The following is a 20,339-nucleotide window of genomic DNA, read 5'->3' as shown; positions in this document are numbered from 1 at the left end:
TGAGCGAGTACTATATTTTTTATAGTTGCAGAAATAGCGAGGTTCAACAAATAACGTACAAGATAATTTGTTATGCACACCACATCCCGCGACTGTGAATTGCCTTAGTAGTTAGTAAACACAGCTTGACAGTAACGAATAGTATATACAATATTATCGGAGAAACAGAGCGAGAGTTAGAAAGTGAAACACCGCTTTGCAAACCTTTCTTTTTGAAAAAAGTTCTGTAAAGCATGTCAACTACGCACACAATAATTCAATTAATCGGTATTCAAACATGAGTTGTTAAGCAATTTATATAGAACTATCGTATAGTACATACATCATGTGTGTTCATTTATCGTGTTGGCAATGCTAGTATTCAAATGTTTTCTCACACTCCGTTGTCAGGACAATAACGCTGAAAGCATTTGAAATTTATCAATTTTCACTCTAGCAGAAGGTAGTTTCGGACTTTGCCGATTATTACAAATGAGGCCTTATCACTTAAGTTTGTAACATCCGATATCAGCGGATAACTGCCATTGTGAGCATTATCATGTTACATACCCTTTACATAAAATATATTAGTAATTCTTAAATTTAGTTACAGACCATATATTGACCTTAACCATGCATAACAAGAAGTAATATGTTCGGAAGTATTCTCACCTGAAAAGCTATCAATCATGTACTGCAGAGTGAATCAGCCAGTCTACTCATTTTTATTTCCGCTTACTGGCAGTTATTCCCCCTCCTGCACAGGGCTAGTGATGACATCGCGTTCCTTTAACTGTCGCCCGTCGTTAAGCCATCCACAAGCAAAGTGAAGGCAAAAAATCTTGCATTCGCATATTGTTGCACAGTGCTAGGAGGTAGTGTGTTGAACACAAAAAATCGTGGCCGGTGCGGTGTGAGCGTTGGGGTGGATGTGGATTTATTTATTTATTTCGTGTTCCATATATCCATATGGGAACATATCCCTGGATATAGAACGAGTCAAGGTTTTTACAGATTATTGTTTTGTCCACATATACATTGATCTTATCATTAGATTAAAGAAACTGTGAAGTTTACCATATACCCTTAATATTAGTTAAGATACAAGACATCTGAAAGAATATACAGTCATACATAAATTTGGGTATTGTTCTTAAGATATACAGGCGTCATATACAGACATACATAAATTTGGGTATTGTATTAAGTTACACTGTACTTACGGAGTATGATTAATCAATTGTAAAGGTCACACAGTAAGTTTTAAGCACAAACAAGAGATTTTGCTAAGAAATTCATCAATACTGTAACAAGACTCATCTAAAAGGAACTGCTTCAGATTTTCTTTAAACGTTGGCATGTTTCCAACCAGTTCTTTAATGAGCGGTGGGAGGGCATTAAAAATCTTGGTGCCACTGTATAAAACCCCCTTCTGGACCATGTTTTTCGTTTTTAGCTCATAATGGATATCCAGTTTTCTTTGGGTGTTATAACTGTGGTATGATTTTGAATAAGGTGCTATTTTTTGAAACAAAGCACATCAGGGAAAAAATATATTGGGCAGGTGTTGTAAGGATTTGTAGAGCTCTAAACAGATCCCTGCACGAGTGCCTAGGGTGTACTCCACACGTAATTCTGATTGCTCGCTTCTGTGCATGGAACATTTTTTTGCTATTGGTTGATTTTCCCAAAATATTATACCATAGGCCCTAAGTTGGTGAAAATAGCTAAAATATGCAGTTTTTATTGTGCTCATTTCCCTAGTGTCTGAAATTATTTTTAAGGCAAATGTTGCTGAGCTTAGCCTTTTGCACAGATCTTGAATATGGTGGTGCCACTTTGCTATCTATATGCAGATCCAAGAATTTGGAGGACTCAACCTTCAAAATCTCGTGCTCACCCATTTTTAGGTTCATTTCATTAGTAACATTTGTGTTAAAAGAGAAGTGAATGTAATTTCTCATTTTTAGGTTGACTGTAAGGCCACTGGTTTCAAACCAGTTTGTCAAATCTGCAAAAGCTTTATTTGCAGCCTCATTTGACATATTCCCTGAGAGATTATTAACTGATAACATGGTGTCATCAGCAAACATGAGTATTTTCCCATATTCTGTACATAGTGCTAAGTTATTTATAAATATTAGAACGAGCAGTGGGCCCAGTACTGAGCCTTGAGGTACTCCTGCAGTAATGGAGCCCCATTCTGAAGATACCTGGCCACCATGCAGTCCTTCCACGGTTACTTTCTGCTTTCTACCACACAGATAGGATTCAAGCCACGTGCCTACGGTTCCACCCATTCCTAGGGTCTTGGCTTTACTCAAGAGAATATGGTGACTTAAACTGTCAAAAGCTTTTGACAGGTCACAAAATATTCCAACCGTCATCATATTATTATTTATGGCTTCCATAACATTGTCAACAAAGGCATGTATCGCATCCACGGTTGATACCCCTTTCCAAAAGCCAAACTGGCTACTGCTGAGGATATTATATTTACTAAGATGCTCAACCATTCTGCTATGCATCAATTTCTCTAGTACCTTGGAGAAAACTGAGAGTAATGAAATTGGTTGATAGTTTGTAGCCTCAGTCTTTTCTCCCTTTTTATAAATTGGTCTTATAAGCCCATATTTTAGCCTGTTGGGAAAAACACCTTCTTCCAATGATGTATTACTAATATGGCAGAGGACTGTAGTTATTTCTTTACAACAATATTTCAGTAACTTGCTGGAAGTGTTGTCAACTCCAGCAGAATTTTTACATTTTAAAGACAATCATTTTTTCTAATTCTATCACTGTAGTTTTTCGAAGATGCTTCTCATCTATTTTGTTAGTTAAGGTGTTATGCAAGTATTCTGTAGCATTCTTTACAGAACCCTGGCATCCCATTTGGTTGGTGACTGTTAGGAAATGATTGTTAAAGATATTAGCCACCATTTTGGGAGCATCCACCGAAAGGCTCCCAGTTCTTAAGCTAATCACTTCTTTGGCAGACAGGCTTTTCCCTGTCTCGCTTTTAACATATTTCCATATGGTTTTCATTTTGTTATTTGATTTGTCAATTTCCTTTTTTTAGATACATACTTTTAGATTTCCGGATCACCTTCCTTCATATTCATTACCTGTGTGTTATTTTTTCTCCAACGAATCGAAAACCTCGGCTTCTGGCGAAATTGTTCTCCAGTGCAAAATTACACTACATTCAATTTCCTACAAAAAGGGTCTGTACTTTTCTTCCTCTTGGACCAATAATTTGGAACGGGTTAAAAACAACTATTAAATTGTGTACCATATCTAACTGCAGTAGAGGCATACTAATGGATAAATTGTGTTCCAGGGGTGAAACAGGCTGGGCTGTGGGAGGTGTGTGGAGTAGAGTGTGAGCGAAGGTAGCTCACTGCACTGTGTTTGTGCACTTCCCACCTCCATAGGTCTACAAATCTGAAGGTGTAGCTGGTGATTCTCCACTCTATCTCGTCCACTGCGTCACAAGAAGCAACTACAGAGTATATCACAAACTTATATGGCCCCTCTGTAGTGCACTATATGAATCACTGCCGACACAGTGCACAGACACGCTCGAGGAGGGTTTAGTTTGCACAACGTGCATTAACACTACATGGAATGCGAATATAAGGTACTAATAACACTAATACAGGTAATGAATATGAACAGAATCTACTTTAATCTCTGCATACTGTGCTACACTGCTACAGGAGAAATTGGTTCTTTATGGTTCTGTTCAGAAGACGTAGTGTTCTTCTAAGAAAGATCACTTCCACCATTGTGAGTACTGCTCACTTCTCTGTTTACAGACAGGCTGTAACTGCCCTGTGTTTCGTGTCCACTTATCTTTTGCTGATAGACAAAATAGCTTTGATGAACTTGTGTTTAATATAATCCATTATGGAATCGAGGTAGCAGTTTTCGTTATACTGGTTATCACTGTTAACATTCAACCGCGATTCTTATACATATATTTTAACAACGCGTTTCAAGATATGATGATGAGAGCATTGTCTCTTGAAACGCGTTGTTAAAATATATGTATAAGAATCGCAGTTGAATGCTAACAGTGATAACCAGAACTTGTGTTTATATAGTGAAGTTATTTCCTGTTTGGAAAGGGAGTAGGCCTATTTATTTGAAGGTGTTATGTGAGCTATTATGTTGTCAGTTACTTATGTGGTGTTGGTGGGAAAGGGACTGGACTGTAAAAAGTGGCACCCTGCTGCTGTGTATTGTAAAACCGTGTAATTGTGTTTTAGGCACTTGGTGGTGAATTAATGGATGACTAAAAATGTTACTGCACTTCTCTCCCATTAATTGTGTTACAGGTAGACTGCATAAATTTTTTCCATTCATAATTCATGAATTGCTGCATTTGCAGAGTGGGCTGCACCGAGTGGAACCACTTAACGCACATCCACAGTACATCTTCCGAGATAGGTGTGGCTATGTCTGATGGAATGTGACTGTTAATATTGAAGTCTATAACAGTTATCTGCTGTAACGCATTGCTTGACTTATGCTGAAATATCTGAACAACTGTTATAGTCTTGGTGACCTGCTTTTGTTGCAGTGGATTAAGCCTCTGAGCCTCATCGTATTTTTGGAGAACTGAGGCAGGGTGATGCATTTGATAACCCTCGTGCTGTGAAAAGTATTCCAGCTTGTGACAATGAAATCTATGATGTCCTGTACATATTGACAGTGTGTCCTATTTGGAAGAGTCTCTTCAGCGTGGTAGACAATTGACAGTTCCAGCTGTTGAACTTTTTTACATGATATGAGTAGCGCACTCAACAACTGCAAATAAGTACCCAGTAAACTGAAAATAACTCCACTGTGTAAACATGAGTTCAGTGAAGCTATTCTGTCCATTTGCATAATACAAATGGACAGGAAATGCTGGGGAGCAGCACCTGTGGTGGGGGAAGCTGCCTTTCCCGTAACGGATCACTAAGAATCAGTTTCTCCTCTTGCAGTGTAGAACATTGTGCAGAGATTTACATACGTCCAGTTCATGTACATTCCCTGCATTAGTGTTGTTAGTAACTTGTATCTGCATTCTGTGTAGTGTTAACTCATTTTGTGCAAAATAAACCCTCCCCGCGGACACCTGCACGCTGTGTCACCAGCGATTCGTGTGGCTTATTGTGGACGGAGAACTTTGTGATGTACCCTGTAGTTGCTTCTTGTGATGTAGCGAGGGGGATCACCTGCTTAACCTTCAGTTTGCTTACCTAGGAAGGAGGGAAGTACATTAATTTTTCACCATTAGAACAATATTTTTAGTGCCGTAATTTGCAATTTTTTTCATCCTCTGCAAACTATTAGTCCTAGAGAAAAAGTGACTAGAACCTTTTTTGGCAGGGAAGTGAATGCAGGTTAATTTTGTATTGGGGAAGAATTTCCCCAGGATCCGTTGTTTTTGAGTCATTCAAGAACAAAAATAAAAAATTACCTTTAAACCTACCCGCACACCAATGCTCACACTCCACAGGTCAGGGTTTTTACTACAATGTTTGTGACAATATATCCTAGAACTGTGTAAAACTTTGTGACTACGTGACTTTTCCCCTAATTTTCCTTCATTGACTGGACTAAATGTTAGTGTTTGGAACTGACACAGATAGTGAAGGGCTTCATCATCAAAGGTAGTGTTTGAGATGTGTATGTAAGTAAACTGGTTTTCAGAATTTTTGGTGTTACCGTTGTTTGTATTTTTGCACGATAAGGCATTTAGCGACAGCTGTAAACAGAATTGCAGAAGAACCTTTTGAGAGGACGGAAAAGAAACCCGAGCCTGTCAGCATTACCTCCCCTGAAATGTAAGAAACTGGTGGATTCCAAGACAAAATTGTGGAAAATGGAGACATCCTCAAATAACAGAAAGAAATAAAGGCTGAAGAGGCAGGATCACAGATGTCAGATGAAAGTTACCGCAAAAAAGGTTAAGTTGGAAAAGAGTGAAAATGAAAATGGATGCTTGTGCAGTGACTGAAGTTGAAGTCATAAATTGAGGATGATGGTGAGTAGTTCATATAATGTGTAATGCTACCTACATTTGAACTGTTGGCCTAAAGTGCACTTACAGTATACTTCAGGCTCTTGAGTTGCATGCTGCTGTTGGCAGATTGTATATCTCTGTTTAGCAGTGGAGCTGTTAAGGAGCACTTAACTGTGCTAACAACACATTAAAGAACCATGTAGGCCTACTGTATACAGATTGTCCACATTGTGTAGCTATTTAGATTGAGGTGTAGTTTCTTAATAGATGGCTAATGTGCTACTCAGTATCAAAAAGTAATTTGTGTTTTTATCTTATCGGTTTTGTTTGAAATGCACAAACGAGGAGCCACAGTTAGTTGCTTGAACCTTTAACATTAAAGTCCTGTTGCATTATAAGGGAAATATATTTGCTACCAGTGAATGTTAATTTTTATTCCACGCACTCTCCATTGACATTCTTAACTGCGAAAATAACAGTATTGGAGAATTGTACATAAATGTGTTGTCAAGGCAACACACTTCTAAAGACCAAGAGTAAAAGAAGTCAGATACAATGCACACTTAAAATTTACATTCTTCATTTGCCAGAGGAAAACTTCAGAATTGGGTGGTTGCTTTTACCAAACGATGCAGAACATTGAAGTTGTAGGTTGCCTCTTTTGCTATTTAACCACTGTATGCACTTGAATCTGTAATGAAAAATCTGTTACCTGGTGCCCTTTTGTGAGACTTACATTCATTTCTTTTTTTGTGACTCTTTATTATGTTGTATTTTAAATGTAGGCATACTTTGTGGCCTTCAGTCCAAAGGATGGTTTGATGTAGCTGGTTTGATACTAGCCAATCATGTGCAGACCTCTTAATCTATGTATAAATACTGCAGCTACATCAATTTGAACCTGCTTACTGTGTTCGTGACATGCACTACCTGTACAATTTTTACTCCCCCCCCCCCCCCCCCCACTTCCCTCCATTAACAAATTGTATTTGCCACAATGCCTCTGGATGTGTCCTATCAACTGATCCATTCCTTTCGTTACACTGTGCCACAAATTTCTTGTCGTCCACAACTCTTTTGTGCATGGTGGGCACGTGACCCCGAGCTCGTGCAACTCTCTTTCCTTTCTGGGCTGCGTGCCTTCCCTTTCCACATCCCTTCCTGTCCCTGATCCTCCTCCTCCCCCCCTCCCCCCTTTTCCCTTCCCCTTCCCCTTCCCCTTCCCCTTCCCCTTCTCCTTCTCTTTGGGAGTCTGTTTTGCGCCTACATCCAGAGATGGACACTTGTGAACGAATGAAGTGATTTCTCTTCTTTTATCTCTACAATGTAACATATCTGCCCTTACTTTGCCCTTCTCTTTTCTCGATTCTTCTCTTTCCCTTCTTCTCAGCTGCAGCGCTTGAGAATTCTTCTCTACTTTCCTTTTCTTTCTTTCCTCCCTGTGCCTGTCTGAAGACCAACCCACGCGTAGCCGGTGACGGGGTAACGGGTAATTCCCCACCCCAGATAGGCAAGTAGGACATGTACGTACCCCCTGGTAAAGGCCAGGCCCGAGGAGGGGCGGTTACCCGAGTTGGTACTTTCCGAACGTGCCGATCGGTTCTTCCGTCCGTTTCTCGGGAGGTGTGGCCTGAGGTGTACACAATCACCTAAGGCGGGAGTGCCCTCAGAGAGGGCTCCCACTAGGAAGGAGCACGCCATCAGAGACGCCAGTAATCGTGGTGGATACTTTTGCAATGGTTTCTTCTAATTCTAAACTTCTGCCCACAAGAGAAAGCTAGACGAGTCTCAGCCACGGACAATTCTTCTGTCAGTGCCAAAGTTCCTAGTCATTTCTCAGTCTGACGAAGGTCGAGACTTCTCGACAGTCGACCCTTTCATTATTCAGAAAGGTGTCAATGCAATTGCAGGTCCTGTAAAGTCATGTTCCTGGATACGAAATGGCACTTTGTTGCTAGAAGCAGATAGTGCCCTCCAGGCACATAAATTGCTTCAATCTACGCTGCTACACACCTCCCCTATCCAGGCGGGAGCGCACCGTACTTTAAGCTCATCACGTGGTGTGGTTTATACAAGATCACACAACGGATTATCAAATGAGAACATTAAAAATTACCTGTCTGATCAGGGAGTAATGGCCGTACAATGAGTCACGAAAAGGGTTGAGAAGGAATTGGTGCCGATTCGCACTCTCTTTTTGATGTTTGACAGAGTTCAACTTCCATTGAACATTAAAGCAGGATATTTTCAGTTCATGTTTACCATCCCCGACCCTATGCATTGCTATCGGTGTCAGAGGTTTAATCACACCAGCCAGTCATGTTCCAATATGGCCAAACGTGTAACCTGTGGCAGGGATGCCCATGAGGGTGCTTGTCCACCTCCATCCCCTTGTTGCATCAACTGTATGGGCGACCATGCTGCTTCCTCTATAGATTGCCCCATTTTCAGAGACAAACGGTTATTTCAGGAAATCAGAGTGAAGGAAAAGGTGTCGATCTTTGCTGCTCGAAAGTTATTCGCCAGTCGAAAGCCCACTGTGCCTCACGCAGGTAAATACAGCACTGTCCTTGCCTCTCCTCGGCCAACAAAGGAGTCGGCCATGCAGACTTGTGATCTCACCTTTAGTGCCACGGTCGTCAGATCGGCCAGTGCAAAGATCACCCCTTCAACCTCCCCACTCTATGGCTCACCCTTCATCGGGCTCTGCTAAATCACAAGCCCCAAAATCAGACACCCAGACTTCCAAAAAAGAGCCTACTCGTGAAGATTTTTTACGTACCCCGACTTCACAACCGTCGATCCCTCCCTCATCTCAACGTCCTGTTTCCAAGAAGGCTAATTAGAAACCCAGTTCCTCTCCTTCTCCGCTACGGCGTGTCTCATCTACAGCACCACCTGGCGGTCACCGCGATTGGCCGTCTTCTGTGTGGCCCAGGCGCACTGCTGGCGGCCGATCAACCGGCCGATTGCTGGTGGCAGCAGCTGGTGCCGAACAACCTATGGATCGGGATCTTCTGCCTTCGGCTGAATGCTGTTCCACGCTGTCGGTCACTGGCTCTGAGCAGTCGTTGAGTTGACGGCAACCTTGGTCACATTCTTCCCTTTTCTGTCCACCCGATGTCCATTATCCATTGGAATATCCGTGGCATTCGAGCCAGTTGGGATGAATTGTCGATCCTCTTACGATCCTACTCGCCGGTCATCTTCTGTCATCAGGAAACAAAGCTGCGTCCCCGCGATCACATTGTTTTTCCTCATTTTAAGTGAATCTGATTTGATCTCCCCTCTGTTGATGGCACTCCAGCATACGGAGGACTCGTGACTCTTCTCCATGTTTCTTCCAAACTGTTGCTGTCCATCTTTCCCTTTCTGGATACACCTTCTCTCTTTGTGCTGTATACATTCCATCGTCCACACCAATGGCAAGAGCTGATCTCCCTCATCTTCTTCGTCAGCTTCCGCCCCCCTATTTGCTGGTTGGGGACTTCAATCCCCACCACCTACTTTGTGGACCTCTGCGTCCTTGTCCGAGAGTCTCCCTGTTGATTGACCTCTTCCACCAAGTGGATGTTGTTTGCCTCAACGCTGGGGAACCTACATTTTTGTGTGCCTCCATGTCAACCTACTCATTTGGACCTTTCGGTCAGTACTGTTCAGCTAGCTTGGCACTTTGAATGGTTCCCTCTTGCCAATAAATACTCGAGTGACCATTTTCCATGTGTCCTTCGATTACAGCCACAATTGCCATCTATGCGCCCAAGACACTGGAAGTTTTCTTAAGCCGATTGGACGCTTTTCTCCTATCTAGCAACATTTGATGACCGTCAATTTCCTAGCATCGATTATCAGGTCACTCGTGTTACAGAAGTTTTTCTTACAGCCACAGAATGTTCGATACCTCGTAGTTCCCCTTTGCCCCAGAGCCCCCCAGTTCCTCGGTGGAACGAGGTGTGCCATGACGCGATACGCGAGTGGAGACGTGCTCTTCGTGTTTGCCGCCATCATCCTACGTTGGCCAACTGTATCTGCTATAAGCAGTTACGTGCGCGATGCCTTCACATCATATACGACTGCAAGAAGGCAAGCTGGAATTTCTTTCGCAGCTCATTTAATACCTTCACTCCCTCATCAATTGTTTGGAGTCAATCCGACAGATATCCGTCACTTCCAGTTTTCCCCCAACCTCTGGGCTAACTGTCATGCAGGATACCTTAGTGTACCCAGTCGCAATCTCTAAGTCATTGGGTCAACACTTTGCTGAAATTTTGAGCTCTTTGAATTACCCACCAGCCTTTCTCCTGAAGAAATGGGTTGTGGAAGAGCGACCAGCGACCTCTTGCTTTTTCCTCTCAATATCGTGAAAGGTATAATGCCGTTCTTTCTATGCAGGAACTCAGACATGCATTCTCCTCCTCTTGCTCTTCTGCTCTGGGAGCAGATGGTATCCACGTCCACATGTTGCTGCATCTATCATACCCTTGTCTGTGCAACCTCCTTCGCCTTCATAATCAACTTTTGTGTTGACAGTACCTTTCCCAGAAAATAGCGGGAAGCTATTGTCATACCTGTTCCGAAACCTGGAAAGGACAAACATCTCCCCTCCAACTATCGCCCAATCTCTTTCACGAGTAGTGTTTGTAAGGTTTTGGAGCATATGGTAAATAGCCATTTAGGCTGGTGGCTGTGGTCCCAAAACCTTTTAACAACAGCCCGATGCGGTTTCTGAAAGCATCGTTCGACAGTTGACCATCTTGTTGCTCTGTCCACTTATATCATGAACAATTTTCTCAGCAAACACCAAACGATAGCTATATTTTTTGATACGGAGAGGGCATACGACACCTGTTGGAGGACAGGCATCCTCTGCACGCTGTTCTCTTGGGGCTTTCAAGGTCGGCTACTCCGTTTCATCTGTGAATTTATGACAGAGCACACATTTGAGGTGCAGGTGAACACTATTCTATCCCGTACTTTCTCTCAAGAAAAAGGGGTGGCCCAGGGCTCCGTGCTAAGCGTTGTACTGTTTGCCATCACCACAAATCCAATTATGGATTGTCTACTTTCCGATGTCTCGGGCTTCCTCTTTCTCGATGACTTTGCAGTCTACTACACCTCTCAACAGACCAGCCTTCTTGAATGACGTCATCAAGGATGCCTCGATTGCCTCCATTCGTGGAGCATCAAAACCAGTTTCCAATTTTCTCCCAGTAAGACTGTCTGTGTAAATTTTTGGCGTGGTATGGAGTTTTATCTGCCATCTTTACATCTAGGCCCTGTTGACCTTCCATTCACAGATGTCGCCAATTTTTTGGGACTTATGTTTGACAGAAAACTGTGCTGGTCTTCCCACATTTCATATCTTTCGGCTCGCTGTCTGCGATCCCTCAACACCCTCTGTGCTCTGCTCCTGGGCAACGGACAGAGTGATCCTCCTCCGCCTATGCTGCGCCTTACTGTGCTCAAAATTGGACCATGGAAGCATAGTTTACTCCTCTGCACAGCCGTCTATTCTTCAGTGTCTCGACTCTGTCCACCACCGTGGATTGCATTTAGCATCTGGAGCTTTTTACACCAGCCCCATGGAGAGCCTTTACGCTGAAACTGCTGAACCTCCGCTGTCCGATCAGTGAGCTGTCTGAGTCATTTTGATAGTTATCTGTCTTCCATGCCTGCTAATCTGACCCGTGTTTCCCCCCCCCCCCCCCCCCCCCCGATGCCTCCTTGAATTTAGGGTATGCAGGCAACCCTTCCTCTCTGCTGCCACCAGGAGTCCACTTCCGTCAACTGCTACATTCACTTTCCTTCCAGTTTCCTAAAACCTTCCTGACAAATAGGAGTACGCTGCCACCTTGGCCCCACCCCTGGACATGCCTTCTCTGTGACCTTTGTCAGCTTCCCAAGGATAGTACCCCTCCCCTAGTTTATCGTTGGGCATTAGCTGCTCTATGCACACAAATGGAGGATGCCACATTTATTTACACTGGCGGCTCCAAGACCACCTTTGGTGTCAGGAAAGCCTATATTATTGACGACACCCCTATTAAATTTCAGTTTCCTGACCAGTATTCAGTTTTTACTGCTGTTCTCCGTGCTGTCCAATACATCTGTTGCCGTCAGCGGATACAGTATATTATATGCTAGTATTCGCTGAGCTCTCTTCTCAATCTCCAAGCTCTTTATCCTGTCCACCCTCTGGTCCACCAGATTCAGGCCTGCCTCCATATGCTCCACTTGGGGGGAATCTCTGTGGCATTCCTCTGGATCCCAGGGCATGTTGGTATATGTGGAAAGAGGCAGCCCATATAGTGGCGAAGGTTGCTCTCTGTATTCCTCAGCCCGCCGTTTGCACGGTTCCGTTTGCTGGTCTACAGAGCATTTTATGTTGTTGTGTTACTCTTTTATGGCACACTCATTGGTCTGCACTTCAGGATAATAAATTGTGGGTCATAAAACCTCTTCCCTGTGCTTTGACCTCTTCCGTCTGGCCCTGTTGTTGGGAGGAGGTAACTTTAACTTGACTCTGGATTGGGCATTGTCTTTTTAGCCATTGAGATCTTTTAAGTGGCGCTCCTCCTCTGCTTTGTCCCCACTGCTCTCAGTCGTGGATGGTGAGACACCTGTTACTTCAGTGCCCCTATTTTAAACCGCTTTGTGCCCGTTTACAGCTGTTTCCCGATATATCTTCCATTTTAGCAGATGACTCGTGCTCAGCTGATCGTGTCCTTGAGTTTATAAGTGTGAGTGAGATGACATTGGTCATTTGAAACTCTTTTTGGGGAAAACAACCCCCTCTTCAATAGCACTTTTCTAAGATTTCCTTCTGTTTTTTTAGTTTTCCTCCTCATTAAGTTTCGCTCCCATTGATGCTGATTTCAATTCCTGTTTTATCCTTCACTAAGTCACAAATGGGCGCTTATGACCATAGCTATTTTGTGCACTGAAACTTTTTTTAATCGTATTGACCAACTAGGATCATGTTAACAACTTCAGTTCCTCATCTTCCTTTGTTATTTTCTATTTTTCCAGTATTCCCTCATTTTCTCTCCATAAAGTCTCTTCATTTCTTCTGTCCATGTTGTTCCCCATATTTTATTTCTTCTGCTTTGAATGCCTCCCAAATTTAGTATTTTATTTTTAAAACAGTTTCTTTCTGCTATTTCTGGTTCTTTAATGTTGTTTCTTTCTAGATCTTTCCTTACTACTGTAATCCATGCTATTGTCGATTTCTTCTTTCAGAAATATAGCAGTATTTGCTTTGTTAGTTTACTTCCATCCATTCGGTAGAGGTGTCCAAAAAAGGTTAATCTTTGTGTGGCCATTACTTCATATATTTTCTTTATATTTTTGTAGATCTCCTCATTACTTCTTATATTCCAACCATCTGCAGTTTTTATTGCAGTTGTTATTTTTCTAATAATCCTTCTTTTGAGAACCTCTAATCTGTCCATCTTATAGTTCATTTTTGGGCATTAAGATCCATATAAACATTCTGGTCGAACCAGTGTGGTGTGGGGTTTTAGTTTTGTTTTTCTAGATATACATTTCTTGTTGTAAATATTTTTGGTCAAACCCTATGCTCTTTCCATTTTGTTAATCCTTACATCTATTGCAGATTTTTGTAGTCCATTCTGTTGAATAGTCTCCCAAGATATGTATATTTATTTACTCGCTCTATTTTACCTGTTTGTTTTGCTGTGAATTTTGGCACATTTTTTATACTTGTCATGAATTTTGTTTTTTTCCAGCTGAAATTTTGAAACCAGTTCTGTTTGCTATTTATTCCAGAAGGTTTATCTGAAGAACAGCTTTTGTCAGGTTTTCTGAAAGTATTGCAAAATCATCCACAAAAGCCAAGCAGTTTACCTTAATTCCATTTGTTTTCCTTCCCAGATTCATTGGTTCAGTTTTGTGATTTGTTTAGCTCCGAATTTCAGATCCTTACAGTTTTTTCTAGAACACAATTAAACAGTAAATCACCTTATTTTATTTTTATTTTTTAAGTTCTTATCACCAAACCTCAAAATTTTTATTTCTTTTCCCGAAACTTTAATTTGTTCAGAAAATTTTTCTTTGGTTTCCTGTACTGCATGTTCATCATACAGTCCAAATGATAGGGTATAGGCCACAACCCTGTCTCACTCCCTTCCCAACCAGTGGTTCCCTTTTGTGCTCCATGACTCTTATAACTGCCATTTGGTTCCTGTAGAAATTCTGAATAGCATTTCACTTCCTGTATTTTACCCTTGCTTCTTTCAGAATTTAAAAGAGTGTATTCCACTCAGCAATGTCAAAAACTTTCTGTAGGTTTACAAATCATATAAGTGTAAGTTTGCCTTTCCTTATGCAGTCTTTTAAGATAAGTCACAGGGTCAGTATTGCCTTGCCTGTCCCTACATTTTTCTGGAAATCAAATTGATTTTCCCCAAGGTAGGCATCTACCAGTTTTCCATTCTTCTGTAAATAATTTTTGTAAGTATTTTGCAACTATGACTTAGTAGCCTGATAGTTTGGTAACATCCACACCTGTCAGCACCTGCTTTATTCGCAATTGGAATTATTACATTCTTCATGAAGTCTGAGGGTATTTCGCCTGTCTCACACATCATGCATGCCAGATGGAATAGTTTTGTTGTGGCTGGGTCTCCCAAAGCTATCAGCGGTTCTGACAGAATGTTGTCTACTCCAGGGGCCTTGTTTCGCCTTAGTTCTTTCAGTGCTCTGTCAGTCTTCCCGCAGTATAATGTCTCCCACCCCATCTTCATCAGCATCCCCTTCCCTTTCTACAATACTGTATTCAAGTTCATTTCCTTTGTAGAACTCATCTATATATTGGCTCCACCTTTCAGCTTTCCTTTCTTTGTTTAGTACTGCTTTTCCTTCTGAGCTCTCGATATTCAGAGAGCTGCTTCTCTTTTTGCCAAAGGTCTCTTTAATTTTCCTGTAGGTGGCATCTATCTTTCCCTCAGTTATGCAGGCTTATAACGGCTTGCATTGTCCTCTAGCCATTCCTGCTTAGTCATTTAGCACTTTCTGTCAATCTCATTCTTTAGACATCTGTATTCCATTGCACCCAGTTCATTTGCTGCATTTTATGTTTTCTCCTTTCATCATTTAAATTCAGTGTCTGCTGTGTTATCCAAGGATCCTATTAGCCCTTCGTTGTTTGCCTATTTGATCCCCTGCTGCCTTGACTATTTCATCTGTCAAAGCTACCCATTCATTTTCTGCTGTTTCAGTCAAAGGTTGCCTAATTCTCCCTTTGAAACTCTCAGTAATCTTCGGTTCTTTCAACTTATCCAGGTTCCATCTCCATAATTTCCTATCATTTTGTGATTTATTGAGTTTTAATCTACAGTTCATAAAAAATAAATTGTGGTCAGAGCCCACATCTGTCCCTGGAAATGTCTTACAGTATAAATGTGGTTCCAAAATCTTGTGTCTTACCATTATGTTAGGTGACACATTTGAGATGTTGGAAAAGTAAAGCACTATATACAAGAAAGTGTGCAAACTTGTTGCTTATTAGCAGCACATACATGTGGAGGGGAGGCTGGACTTTGTGTCTGAAATTTGTCACACAGCACATTAGCTCTCAACATGTCGGTCACTGCAAATGGGGCACATATTGTGCCTCGGGGGTGTGCAGCATTCTTGGAGTGATTTGATAAAAGGCTACTGTAACATGACTCTGTAGGTCAGTCAGATTCTGCGGTTTTTATGGAAATAATGTTGATGTTAGGCCGGAATATTAAAGGCTGTGGGAGGGGTCTACCAAACCCACACTGGCGATCGTTGAATATCTGAATATCTGGTTTAATTGTCCTCACACAATGACATCCAAGTGTGCTGGAGCACCATCCTGTTGATAGACATCGATGTCCAGTATCCCATCTTTCTGTAATTGATAAATGACATACTGGTCAATTATTTCCAGGTAATTGAGAGCACAAACAGTCTCCTCCACAAGAAAGAATGGGCTGATAACACTGCACCGACACCTGAAAACTCCCTGGGTCTCTACAACACTCGAAAATTTTTTAGGCCACATGCCACATTGACTACGTTGTTGCGGTGTAACAACCATTTTCACTTACAAGGTAGCACACTCAGCGTGTGTTGACTGTTGTCACCTCTGTAGGTTATACAATGTGCTTCTGACATCTGCTGTTTGCACTGTGAACTAGGTGCTGACAGCTTGCCTCACAAAGCATGGTCATTCATTGTTAACTCGCCCCATTTTCATGTACGTTGCAGAAAATCGTTTGGAGATTTATTCACTAACTTAATAAATATAATGCAATACTCTTATGACGTCTTAGACGGATCACCCTGTACAATCAATCTGAAACTTGCCATTGTCTCCAGGTCTCTTGCACATATACAACCTTCTTAGACGATTCTTAAACCAGATTACAATGAAATGAACACCCTTAGCTGCTTACAGGCATTGACATACGTCAACGGGGACAGATGAAAATGTGTGCCCCGACCAGGACCTGAACCCGGGATCTCCTGCTTACATGGCAGATGCTCTATCCATCTGAGTCACCGAGGACACAGAGGATAGCGCGACTGCAGGGATTTATCTCTGGCACGCCTCCCGCGAAACCCACATTCTCAACGTATTGTCCCGCACTACATTCGTCGGGGCACACATTTTCATCTGTTCCCGTTGATGTATGTCAATGCCTGTAAGCAGCTAAGGGTGTTCATTTCATTGTAATTTCATTCTAATGAGCTGCACGGTCACCGATGGCATCTGTTCTTTCGGACATGTCCGAAAGAACTGATACCCTCTTAGTAAATCTTAAAATTTTGCACAGGACATAAAATCACTGCTAACATCTGGTTTATCAGGCACATTTCTTTTTCATACCTTTCCCTGTCCATGTTTTTCTACTATTTTTCCTTCTACTATTTTTCTCTTCCTACTATACCAAATTGCATGTTTAAAGGCACTGTACACTCTCTAAACTAAATGTTTTTATTTTCAGAAGCTACACGAAAAAGCTCTCAGCTCTACAGTCCGAGTCTGACCGACTTGTCCGACGAGCCACTGTCGGCGGCACTGCGATCGCAGGCCCCTCACGGTGTGTGCTTACTCAGGCAAGTGTCGTGGGGATTTGTTAATGTAGAGGCTGACTGTACGCTGTAGGTGTCTGCAGACTTCCATCATTAGAGGAACAGTTCTATGAACAGTACATGCCATTCTCGGGAGTGTGGACCACTTCGTTGGTTACTCGAGTTCCACATCTGACCCCAGAACTGTCATTTACTGCAGCTAGGCATTTAGCACTAAAAAAATGTGAGTTACATAAAATGGAAGTGTCCGACATATCAGCAGCCGTGAAGATATGAAAATTTAGAGGTATCTCCATTTTGAGCAGTACAAACTTTAGAATTATTATTCTAATTTGTTAATCCTGTGGTGTAGTCCACGTACTGTGTGAAAGTGACTTGTCAACATATGATCGAAGAACATTTATTATAGACTTTCCTGGTGATCTCAGTGAACTGCATTTCGTAATATCAAGACCTATGAACTGGTTAAGAGACTTACTCAGTTATAAAACTTTTGTGCCTGTGTTTGTTTATATTATGCATTATATGTATATTTAACCAATTGTATAAGAAATCTTTAAATAAGAATGTAAAATGACTGTGTAAACTTGTGACTAGTAATAATTGAAGGTTATTGGCAACGAAATGTTGTTGTAAGCTTGTAGTGTATCTTACGGAATATGCCCATGACACGGGCAAGTCCTAGGAGCAATACACATTGGGTTCAGAGCTGGCTAGAAATAACTTTTTCAGTTATTTTGAAATTTAACTTAGTCATCTGCCAGAATGCCTATGATGTTGGGGGCTAGAATAAATCTGCAGTAACTCATTTTCTGTTGTAAAAGGCAAATAAAAGGTGTCTTATACCTAGCGAAGGTTTTACGTTGGTGAATCAACTGTTATTGAAACGACCTTTCCATCAACCTTTTTGCTTAATTATACATGGATCTTCTTAGGGTTTGTTGTACACTTTTCTAAATTTCAAAGAAGTATGGGTTTTCTGGGTAAGGACACCTTACATGTTGGGTAACCTATCCACCATGTGCTATGATCTCCTGCACCTACTATTAGAGTGGATTTACGTCTGCACCTGAGATCCAGCACAGTACGAGGGCAGTTCAATAAGTAATGCAACACATTTTTTTTCTGAAACAGGGGTTGTTTTATTCAGCATTGAAATACACCAGGTTATTCCCCAATCTTTTAGCTACACAACACTATTTTTCAACGTAATCTCCATTCAATGCTACGGCCTTACGCCACCTTGAAATGAGGGCCTGTATGTCTGCACGGTACCATTCCACTGGTCGATGTCGGAACCAACGTCGTACTGCATCAATAACTTCTTCATCATCCGCGTAGTGCCTCCCACGGATTGCGTCCTTCATTGGGCCAAACATATGGAAATCCGACGGTGTGAGATCGGGGCTGTAGGGTGCATGAGGAAGAACAGTCCACTGAAGTTTTGTGAGCTCCTCTCGGGTGCGAAGACTTGTGTGAGGTCTTGCGTTGTCACGAAGAAGGAGAAGTTCGTTCAGATTTTTGTGCCTACGAACACACTGAAGTCGTTTCTTCAATTTCTGAAGAGTAGCACAATACACTTCAGAGTTTATCGTTTGACCACGGGGAAGGACATCGAACAGAATAACCTCTTCAGCGTCCCAGAAGACTGTAAGCATGACTTTACCGGCTGAGGGTATGGCTTTAAACTTTTTCTCGGTAGGGGAGCGGGTGTGGCGCCACTCCATTGATTGCCGTTTTGTTTCAGGTTCGAAGTGATGAACCCATGTTTCATCGCCTGTAACAATCTTTAACAAGAAGTTGTCACCCTCAGCCACATGACGAGCAAGCAATTCCGCACAGATGGTTCTCCTTTGCTCTTTATGGTGTTTGGTTAGACAACGAGGGACCCAGCGGGAACAAACCTTTGAATATCCCAACTGGTGAACAATTGTGACAGCACTACCAACAGAGATGTCAAGTTGAGCACTGAGTTGTTCGATGGTGATCTGTCGATCATCTCGAACGAGTGTGTTCGCACGCTCCACCATTGCAGGAGTCACAGCTGTGCATGGCCGGCCCGTACGCGGGAGATCAGACAGTCTCGCTTGACCTTGCGGCGATGATGACACACGCTTTGCCCAATGACTCACCGTGCTTTTGTCCACTGCCAGATCACCGTAGACATTCTGCAAGCGCCTATGAATATCTGAGATGCCCTGGTTTTCCGCCAAAAGAAACTCGATCACTGCCCGTTGTTTGCAACACACATCCATTACAGACGCCATTTTAACAGCTCTGTACAGCGCTGCCACCTGTTGGAAGTCAATGAAACTGTACGAGACAAAGCGGGAATGTTTGAAAATATTCCACAAGAAATTTCCGGTGTTTTCAACCAAAATTGGCCGAGAAAAACAATGTGTTGCATTACTTATTGAACTGCCCTCGTAGTTAATCCATCATAGGGGAGTGGAGGGGGCAGGGGTGGTCATCGTGCACCCTCTTTGGTCACACTCTGGTGGTGCTCAGACCATCTGTACCAAAGGAGGACAAATATTTATCAAGTGCATACAGTAATTGTATACAGTGTCTTATAAATAATTTTTCATCAAGGTTACATACATTATACAAGTACCATGTAAATAAACAAAGAATGTCTTTCAATAGTAATATTTAACTGTGCATTTCACAGTTGCAGTAATTAATCAAATCACAAAAGGCTCCATTTTTGGTATAACTCCTGATGTAACTAATCTAGTACTTTTATCTTCCAAAGTAAACACTTGGCACACTTGGAACAAGCCTAGTGTTTTGTCTACTATACAGATATCTACTATACAGATATTCTAAAATGTGTAGTCCTCATTTCCATGCTTGGTCCATTCAAAAAGTATCTGACTTTTAGCTACAAAATCAATCTTTATTCAGATACAATAGTTTCAGCTTCAAAGCAGTGCCCATCAGCTTCTACACACCTCTCCCAACACTGCTGCCACTGCTGGAAGCATCACCAGAAAGACTCTTTCGGTAGGGCGTTCAACTGCTCCGTCGAATTCTGCACGTTGTCTTCCCTGTTCTGAAATCTGATCCCTTTCAGAGCCTTTTCCTGTGTACGGAAAAGCCAGAAGTCACTCAGTGCTAGGTCAGGGGAACAGGAAGCTGACAAACCACAGTCTTTTTTTGTTTTCCAAAAAAAACTCCGAATTAATGGAGAACGATGAGAGGACGCATATTGTCACGGTGAAGGGTGCCCACTGCCTGCGAGTCCAGCTGTTTGTAT

At 42.1% G+C, this 20,339-nt stretch overlaps 1 protein-coding gene and 1 long non-coding RNA gene across 13 annotated transcripts in view; one reads left to right on the top strand and one right to left on the bottom strand.

Moving 5' to 3' along the window:
- LOC124555807 (F-box/LRR-repeat protein fbxl-1-like) overlaps positions 1-779 on the bottom strand; it is a 126,013-nt gene extending 125,234 nt beyond the window's left edge. For 2 of the 10 annotated variants that reach the window (XM_047129876.1, XM_047129877.1), the window contains exon 1: positions 323-428. The gene's annotated coding sequence lies outside the window, so the exon portion shown is untranslated. Of the gene's footprint in view, positions 1-59; positions 137-204; positions 227-322; positions 429-651 lie in introns of those variants that run through there. The other 8 variants (XM_047129870.1, XM_047129871.1, XM_047129868.1 and 5 more) reach the window with 8 other exon arrangements.
- On the top strand, positions 389-17,912 carry LOC124555811. 3 transcript variants are annotated; one of them, XR_006968591.1, is made up of 3 exons: positions 389-526; positions 5,724-6,016; positions 16,993-17,912. It is a non-coding gene; the product is annotated as an uncharacterized LOC124555811 (long non-coding RNA). The 3 variants fall into 3 exon arrangements; XR_006968592.1 differs by lacking the exon at positions 389-526 and adding an exon at positions 4,052-5,642; XR_006968593.1 differs by lacking the exon at positions 389-526 and adding an exon at positions 4,053-5,662 and having other exon boundaries at positions 5,748-6,016.
- The last annotated feature ends 2,427 nt before the right edge of the window (positions 17,913-20,339 follow it).

The sequence above is a fragment of the Schistocerca americana genome, chromosome X (assembly GCF_021461395.2).
Source record: "Schistocerca americana isolate TAMUIC-IGC-003095 chromosome X, iqSchAmer2.1, whole genome shotgun sequence".
Taxonomy (NCBI): domain Eukaryota; kingdom Metazoa; phylum Arthropoda; class Insecta; order Orthoptera; family Acrididae; genus Schistocerca; species Schistocerca americana.
This window is presented reverse-complemented; position numbering and strand designations above follow the sequence as displayed.